We start from the raw sequence: 7,428 nt of genomic DNA on the forward strand, positions 1-7,428 counted from the left end.
TGTAATCCTTCAACAGAGAGGTGCCTCCCCTGCAATCTTGTCAAAATAGACTCTTTTAAATAAATCAAGAATTAATAATGTTCCTTAATATTAAAGGTCACCAAGAAAGTACAAACTGAATGCTCTGAGCAGCAAATCCTGCCAGGGAGGCTTGGAGCGAGGGATTGTGAAAGAACTGGAAGAACAGAAACAGCTAAGTGCTAAGTGGTGTGGGACTGATCTCTGGTTCACTGTGGGGCTGCTGGAAGTGTGGGAATGGGGGCTTCAGCCCCATCCCCAGTGGACGTCTGTTCCCATGGCTGTGCCTCCCCAGGGCTTGTCTCCCTCTGCCAGCTCACAGTCCTGGTGCAGGATGGTTTGTCCCTGCCTTCCTCTTCCCACTGGTAGGCTGTGAGGGCCGGGTGGGCAGCCAGGACCCTGCAGTGCGCTCCAGGGCTCCCCATGGGCAGGTGCTCCTGGGCAGGATGTGCGTGGTGCCGGTGTGGGCCCGAGGAAGGATGCTCTGTGGAGCCCTGCCTGCTCCTGTGGAGTGCTGCCTTCTTGGGGGAGACAGGAAACCAGCAGTAAGAGTTCTCTACAGATGGTGGTAACAGGTTAGGTTCTGTTATTGAATTACATCTAGCTGAGGATTTTCTGGGAGAGCAAAGGTGAGGAGGAGGTTGGGTCTCTGCGAGGCTTGGTTGTCTTGTTCATCTGTTCATAATCCCATTAATACTTAGTAAATATTTCCTGCACTGCATTTGACAGAAAGTACCAAAAATGGTCACAACTTGCTCTGCTGGAGACTTTACTGCTTATCCACCTAGAAACACCAGTAAGTGGTGCATATCATCCTCACAATCCCCTTCCCTGTTGTCATACGAAGAATCGCTTGACCCCTGCCATCCTGTAACTCGACAGTGATTACGATGCAGTCACCTGTATTTTGCCAGCTGGAGATGTCTGTTGTCATGAACTCAGGGTTCAGCAAGTGCTCCCAAGGGGGGAATCACTGGAAAACAGATTTACTTGTGTGGCAATAATTGAGAAGCTCATTTTATTCCAGTAAGGATCTTTCAACCACAATCAATTTCACATGCCATCATAAATAATGGAGGTCAGCAGAGCACTGCGAGTGCTTCAGCAAGCTCTGTTGACAATGTTAAAATGCAATAAGCAGCAGAGGGATGCAGCTCTGCCTGAGTGGGTGTACATTAATGCTTGTTTAGAGAGTGTTTGATTGGCAGTTAGCTCCTTTAGGATCTTTCTTATGGTAAGTGCTCCCTATTTCTGTAGTTTGGCTGTTGGGGTGGCTTGTCTAATTTCCTGGGTGCTTGGGGAGCTCATGGCAGCAGGACCATGAGCTCCTCAACGGTGCAGGGGGAGGCAGTGGCTGGGGACCGGCCTCACCTCCCTCGGGACTGATTCTTCATACCTGTGTACAGCTGTGCTTAGCCTGGGTCAATGTGCATTCTGTAAGTGATTAGCCCTGAGCCATCAGTAAAGCCCGCAAAGACATGAGAGCAGGACACTGAGTCACCATTCCCAGATCTCACTCCAGCTGCCCTCAGCATTGGCTGTCCAGGCGTTGCTCACAGTTGCTTTTAGGAAAGCAAGTTTTTGTTTCCAGTTTCCTGCCTTTCTCTTCCATGTGTCAAATCTAATCAGACATCGTCTGAATATGGGCTGTGATAAGAGTCACCTCAGAAATTTCCTTTTGATGTGCTGAATCTGCAGAGTAACCTCAGTTTCTGGCTGTGCACCGGGCCTGTAGATGTGAAACCACCCTTGCTGTGCACTGAACCCCTTCCAGTTCTAAGTGATTGGAGGAGGCTCTGCCCCTGCTCCCAGACAGAGCTCTGTACAGCTGTGAACACTGCAGAGACATTAGTTACTGTGTGCACAGGACCTGGGACATACAGAGCTCTGTAATGCATTAGTTACTGTGTGCGCAGCGCGTGTCGGTGAGCAGGCAGCGCGGCAGTGCGCACTGTTGTTATTAATGAAGTTCTCACTCTCTGAGACTCATCACGGGCAGCACCAACCCTGAGTGTTCAGTTTGGCAGATTTGCCAAGCGAATGCTCTGTGGGTCCGGGCGCAGGGCGTCCGTGCCTGACCCCGGGAATGCAGCGTCACTGGCGCTGAGCAGGCACTTAGCTGCTGGCACGCGGAACACTCACGGCTAGACCCTGACGCAGGCAGCTCGGTATAAATGTGGGCACACGTGCTGTCAGAGCCCTGACACAGGAGCAGCAGTTACTGGCTCACTTGTCTCCTTTATCTGCTTGGGGCAGGTGTTAAGGAGGGCACATGTGGATTCTGCATGGGGGTGTCATTCAGGTGCGGTAGCTCCTGTGCAGATGTGCAGTATCCTCATTTTCTTTACCCTGCCTCATCTGTGGAGCTCAGAACCAGCCCAGCACTTCCTGTGCTAGGCTCAGAGCAACTTCTCCAGATTCTCTTATTTTGTTTCTTGAACAGCAAAGGAGTAGCCATCCAGTCATGCGAGAGCTGATGCTTTGCTGTTCCCTGCCTTCTGCGGGGGCCTGGCATTTCCTGCAGGATCCACGGTGGATTCATAAAGCCTGGTAGGCTTGAGAGCTTGCCACACAGCCACTTCCAACAGGGATGTTGCAACCTCAGTGTACTCTGTGAAAGAGCAGGGGGATACGAAACTAACTGTGTGTGTTAGCAGATAGAAACCTCTCTGGTCTGTGCATTTATTTGGGTAAGCAACGAGAGCAGGATTTCCCATGCTTGTTCAACAAGTTAGTTCAATTTGAATTCTGTCTCCCAGACGCATGCTCCTGCGCTGCTCCTAAAGCTCTAGGTCAGTAAGCAGAAGGCAGGTTTCTTCCCAGGTGATGAAGTCGTGGGGAGGTGGTGACAGGGTATTTGTCACTGCTGGAGACCTCACAAACACCGCAGCCCCCTCGCTGTGGGGCAGCAGCAGCTGGAAGTGTGTGTTCATCACACCCAGCCTGTCAGGCTGAATGCTGGGCAAGCCAGGAGCTGTGGGGAGTGCTCAGGTTGGTGTGTCAGCCCGTGGCCGTGGAAAGGACCAGCTCTAGAGGAAGGACAGAGGGGCTGTGTCCTGCTACCACTGACTGCGTGTGAGTGCAAGGGCACAAAACCAAGGAAGAAGAATCTGACCCTAAATGGAAGAAATCTGGGGCCTCTCAAGCTTCACTGCCTGCCCGGCTCCATTCCCAGTTTACTCTGTTCATCTCTGTTTCTTGCTGTTGTGCCAGTTCTGATGTGTAGGACTCCAGGTCTCTGCAGAGCAGGGCATACAGAGACCCAGGATGCCCTGCTCCAGCTCTGGAGGTGGGACCTTGGTCTTCTGTCCAAATGGCAGCTGTGCACTGCCACTGCTCCCAGCACTGCATTCCCAGGCATCTCTGTGTGTATGGAGGTATGCCAAAGCCCTTCTTGGCTTCTAGTCATGGCTGTTCTGGATGGTAAATGGGAGCAATGTTACAGCATGAGCATGTGAGGAACCTGTAACGCTCAGGCAATGCTGAGCAATTCTGTGCTGCAGGGACATCGTCTGACCCCACACTGGTGCATCCTTCCCAAGGAGCTGAGGAGCTGCCCTTGCAGGCTCTGCCTGTGCCAGTGCCTGTGCCTGTGCCTGTGCCTGTACATGCAGCTCTGTGGGAGAAGGTGCAAGGACGTGCCACGTCCCCAGGAGATCCAAACCTGACGGGGGCTGGCAGCTCTGGGAGCAAAGGCAGGCTGCTGAGAATGACATTGCCTTTGACACCTCCATGTCTGATTTCTTCATCTGTCATAGAGCAGCGCCTCTACCATCTGCTGTCGCTTAACACTTGGAGATGGGCTTCCCAGCGCCTTTCCCCACTTCTGTTCCTCTCTCGTTTTGCATTTTAGTCTTTGCAGAGAGTAGAAATGTGTGAAGAGCTCATGGGAAGGGAACAGGAAGGGAATGCACTCCTTCCCTGCTGGCATCTCACAGCTGCCATCAAAGGTGCCATCCTGTCTACAGCCTGTGCCCTGCCCTGCACCAGGGAGCTATGCTGATGTGCCCACTGGCTCATCACTGACAGGGTGCAGGAGCAGAGATCTGAGAGGAGCTTATGCTGTGTACTGAGAAAATAGATCTTTTTTCAGCTGCTCTTTTAGATGGTTGGAGGGCTGCAGCTTGTTCCAAGTGTGGGCAGATGTTCTTGCCACATGGTGGTCTGTGCTTGTTTAGTGACTCTGTGCTTGCAGGACCATGATGTCTTCCGCCTATCAACACTTTTGTGAAATGAGGCTTTGTGGAATAGCCAGGGGGTGAAAGCACAGAATTTGCCTATTAACTATATCCTGGGTTTATGCCAGCAGTCTCTTCCCTAGGCTCAGTGCAGAGGTGCGTACAGGAGGTCTGAAGCAGCCGCATTCAGCAGGGAGGGAAGAAGAGCGCCAAGCGCAGGGAGGCATGAAGCAGGCAGGCAGTCCTGTTGTAGCAGGGATGCGCTGTAACACCTGATTGCCAGGCAAGAGGGAATGGCTTTAAAGAACATCTTTATTAGGGTACACTACTTAGCATCAAAGAAATGTCAGGGCTGCTCTATTGTGAGTCCCTGCCTAAGGCACTAAACTAGCCTGTCATTCAGCAGTCTGAGTACAGACCCAAAGAACCACTGCCAGAGTCTGGAAAGATTTATTTTTCCACATTTAATTGCCCTTTTTGCTTTGTAAACATAAAGGTTGAAGCTTAAACTCTGACAGCTCCAGTAGCCTTTTTCTTATCTCCTTAAAAAAACAGAGAAGACATTCAGCTTGTTAGATTTTCCTTTTACTGCAGTCCAAAATCTCTCAAAATCTGCACAACTCTTTTTTAAAGATCATTGAAGCATTTCAGTGCTCACCTTGGGAAAAACCCTTCAGCTTGCAAAAAGACAAAAGCTGGCACCTGAAGAGCCAAGACCTTTCCCCAGAGCAATGCAGCATAAAAATGCGTGGCCAAAGAGGCAGAGAAGCAATCAGCATTCCACCTTTTCACTAGGAGCAGTTTAAAGCCTGGCTTATCTGCTCCTGTTACTGTTCTAGAAAGGAATGACAGACCAAGACCAGGAGAAAAAAGAGAATGCTAAAAGCAAAACCAGATGTACCATAGCCCAAAACATCCCAAGCTCGTTCCTTCTCTGAAATGCTCTCCCTGCTCCTGGAGGAAAGTCTTCCCTGGAGTGGAGGAGCTGCAGGCTGTGCATCACTGTGACCATGGGAGCACTTGGCTGGGTCTGGGCTTTGAGCTGCTCCCTGTCTGCAGCTTCTCATGGTCAAAGCTGTGTGACCTGCATTGTTTCGACAACAGAAAAGGGGTTTTAGAGCTACAGCTCTTGAAGGAACTGCCTCAGTGGCTGCAGGTTCCCTCCATCCGGCCTGGGAACAGGGATGTCACCCTGCCACTGCCTCCCTTCCCTGTGCAAGTGCCAGGGTGGTTGATACTGTATTTCAGGCCCAAGCACACATGCAGCCTGCGGGAGCAGCAGCTCTCACAGTTCATGGGGCTGGGCCAGACAAAGAGGGATTTTTCCTGCCTGTCCACTCTTCCCTATTTGCCGTGGGTTCACGGGTTGCGATCCTGGAGTTAGCCCTTCTGCTTAATCAAATGCAACATGCTTTCTGTTTCTAGGACAGGCTATGTCAGGCTGTGCCTGAGAGGTCTTAAGCAAGACCAGTGAAGAGGTTTCGGAAGTTTGCTGGTGGGATGCTGTAGGTGGGATCCAGACTAATTATTTTCTGGTGTCTGCATTGCTGCACTTTGCTGTGTGCTGAAGGCCACTGCAACGAGGCCATTTCAGAAACAATCCAGTCTCCTCACAGAACAGAAATGGAGAAGAATCCTTGAAACATTTTGAGCAAATCCTTTGATTCAAACTGCAAGCTTGAAATGACAAATGGGAGAGAGAAGCTTCAGGAGAGTCTATGTCTATCACAGATCCTTCATGTCCCCATTGTCGTCAATAAGGAAGCAACAATGATTGGCAATCCCTAATTACCAGTTACTCTGCAGAGCTGAGTGCAAGCAGGGCTGTGCTTTGTGCTGCTTGAAGAGCAGCAATCACAGCTGTTACAGTGAATACATCTCTGTTAAGTTTTTGCCTTCTTTATCTTCCAGTTTGCCCGAAGTTAAATATCTGTGTTATGCAGGTGGGGCTTTCAGCAAGGTGTTGAAAGAGGGCAGCTCTGCAGCGGGTCAGTTTTTCGTCCTCCTTTCTACAACATTCCTATTCATGTGTACTACAGTCACGAGGCCCCGTGTTCCTTGGAATGATCACATATTTCTTTCTCTTCCATGTTGATGGGCTGGACACACTCCAGGAGTCCTCTCACGGCCAATAGTGGTGACTTGCAGCGGCTCACAGGCCCAGCAGGAGGACTGTTGCTGTGTGCACTGTCAGATGTACTGTCTGCCCCTCGGTGTGCTTTGTGGAAGGATGAGCTTCGTGTTCTTTGCTTCCATTTGTTTTCAGGCTGCTGAAAGGTTTGTCCATGCAGAATCCATTGGTGTCTCTTTATATGTACAGCTATGGACTGCTGGTTTGGGAGCAGGGTGCGGACGGGTGCGTGCTCCCTTCTGACTGTCAGTTGGCTGGAAATTCAGACCAGTTGGTGAGGATGAGGCTATTTCTCATTGCTGGTTAATTTAAAATCTGGTATCTCCTTGGGTTCAAATGTATTTGCTGTGTTTATCTCCTCCCACAGCCTTGTTATCCCAGGAATATCTATTCACCCATCAGCTATTAGTGATTAGATACTCCAGACATACTGGAGAGCAGACCTCAGAACAGTTTTTGGAGCAAAGATTTAACTCCATAATGAATTTGTCACTTCCTGATTGGGCTAAATAGTGAATAGCAACTGGTAATGCATTACCACAAGTTGCTGTGACATCCCTGTTGGAGGCTTTAGTTTCATTCATGCAAATACATTTGACTGCATCCCGGACTACACATTTTAGCTACTGTTTAACAGTGGATACGAATTTAACCAGAGGTGTACTGGTGCAAGTAGAGGAACCTTGTGTAGATGCTCCTTGGTTTTCACTGGACTCACGACTTCCCTCTTTACTGTGCGTTGCTTTAGCTGCCTGCTCTTGGTGTGTTGCTCCCTCAGCTCATCAAGCACTTCCTTTCTCTCTCACAAGATGCTCAGCTGATAAGCACCTCAGCTCTTCGCCAGACAGCGGGTGCGCTTGCTAGCTGCCAGCCAGCTGATATGATTACACTGTAGTTTTGGTAGTTGTTTCCTGTCTTTCAAGCCTGAACAGATGGCATGCTACTCCCAGTGCAAGCTTTGACTTTCACAGTGCTTCATGGCTTGGCCAAGTGGCAGTTGTATAGCCTGAACAGGTGAAGCTTCTCAAGGAGATCCTTGCAAAGGTAGAGGTGCAACTGTGTCCTTTAAGGACCCTGCAAAGTTAGTATCCACTTCAGGAG

This window comes from Neopsephotus bourkii, unplaced genomic scaffold (genome assembly GCF_033783945.1).
Source record: "Neopsephotus bourkii isolate Nb327-2 ecotype Australia unplaced genomic scaffold, CSIRO-AGI_Nbou_v1 NB_384, whole genome shotgun sequence".
Classification (NCBI taxonomy): domain Eukaryota; kingdom Metazoa; phylum Chordata; class Aves; order Psittaciformes; family Psittacidae; genus Neopsephotus; species Neopsephotus bourkii.